The following is a 1,834-nucleotide window of genomic DNA, read 5'->3' as shown; positions in this document are numbered from 1 at the left end:
AAAATTTATGATACCATCTTACAGTGAAAAGTGTTTTTTCCCCATTGTTGTTTTTTAAAAGAGCTATAATGCTTATCTTCTTTAATATTCAGGGGAAGAATTTCAGAAACTGAACTGGAATTAAGTATGTCCTTGGAAGGAACAGAATGACACCATGTGGAATAAAACAGAACAGAGCTATCCCACAAACAGGAACTTAAGACTGGCTTTTCATGTTACCTAATTTTCTTCATTAAAAGTGTATGTTCGATTTGATTAGCAGCAAGGAAGGTATATGCAGTTAGAGTAAATATATAACAACATTTTAAAAAGACTATTTTATGTCTCAATAGAGAATAAAAGTGATGGTAAGACATTATGAGTCATACACATCTGAGTAAAATTTATAAAGAATGTTTCCCTTCTCATTTTGCTCCAACACACATTCCAACTTTTAGCCATAAGTGTATCTGTAAACATCAGTGAACTAAGAGCATTTAAAATAAAACATAGAAGGGACACGGCGCGAGTCCTCAGGCTATTTGAACAGTTTAACACAAAAGATGGATATCAGACCAAACCATACAATTTATATAAACAATATGAATGACAAAATTAAAAAAGAAGAATTGAAGCGATCCCTATATGCCCTGTTTTCTCAGTTTGGCCATGTGGTAGATATTGTGGCTTTAAAGACCATGAAGATGAGAGGGCAAGCCTTTGTTATATTTAAAGAATTGGGCTCATCCACAAATGCCTTGAGACAGTTACAAGGATTTCCATTTTATGATAAACCAATGCGAATCCAGTATGCAAAAACAGATTCTGATATAATATCTAAAATGCGTGGCACCTTTGCTGACAAAGAAAAGAAAAAAGCTAAAACTGTGGAACAGACAGCGATTACTGCTAATAAAAAGCCTGGTCAGGGAGCACCAAATTCAGCTAATACCCAAGGAAATGTGACACCAAATCCTCAGGTCCCTGATTACCCTCCAAACTATATTTTATTCCTTAACAATTTACCAGAAGAGACTAATGAGATGATGTTATCCATGCTGTTTAATCAGTTCCCAGGTTTCAAGGAAGTACGTTTGGTACCTGGGAGACATGACATTGCATTTGTTGAATTTGAAAATGATGGACAGGCTGGAGCTGCCAGGGATGCTTTACAAGGATTTAAGATCACACCTTCCCATGCCATGAAGATCACCTATGCCAAGAAATAACATTTGGGATAGTTGTCTTTAAAGGACTTAATGTTATTTATAATGTTTGTTTTAATAACATTTGGTGAGGCCATTTTAATAGTTGGGGGTGGGAGGAAGTGAAAGTGAAATTTTTGTGTAGGTTTTTAAAAATTAGCTAGTCTTTCTTTAGCCTACTAGTAGAGTATGAAATATGAAGGCCTTAATTTTGTACAATAAACTTTTATTTGTATTCTAAAAAAATAAATAAATAAAATAAATAAATAAATAAAATAAAACATAGCTTAAAGGCAAAAAGTAAAAAAATAAAAAATAAATAAATAAACCAAAAAATAAAAATAAAATAAAACTCAGCTTAAATAATCACTAAACTTTCTTAATTAAATATTATTCAGGAAAAATTACAACAATGCATTTTATACCAATTTTAATAGTATAATTCAACTGTTTCAATAAAGAGAAGCCAGTATATCACTGGCTAACATGTATATTTGAGATGCCAGTTGGAGAAAACTTTTGAGTTAAACATATTTTCGAAGAAAGATGTATGCAGCAATGGGAATTATGAATACTATTAATATTAACTATTGATGGTGCTCATATAACATTCTAGGCACTGTGAGAAGTGTTTGAGATACCTTTATAAA

At 32.0% G+C, this 1,834-nt stretch overlaps 1 pseudogene; it reads left to right on the top strand.

Annotated features, from left to right (window-relative positions):
- Positions 1-498: 498 nt before the first annotated feature.
- Positions 499-1,425, top strand: LOC150019093 (U2 small nuclear ribonucleoprotein B'' pseudogene; annotated as a pseudogene).
- Positions 1,426-1,834: the final 409 nt, after the last annotated feature.

The sequence above is a fragment of the Furipterus horrens genome, unplaced genomic scaffold (genome assembly GCF_987537825.1).
Source record: "Furipterus horrens unplaced genomic scaffold, mFurHor1.1.pri manual_scaffold_2, whole genome shotgun sequence".
Classification (NCBI taxonomy): domain Eukaryota; kingdom Metazoa; phylum Chordata; class Mammalia; order Chiroptera; family Furipteridae; genus Furipterus; species Furipterus horrens.
Note: the sequence above shows the minus strand (reverse complement) of the source record. Positions and strands in the feature narration are given on the sequence as shown.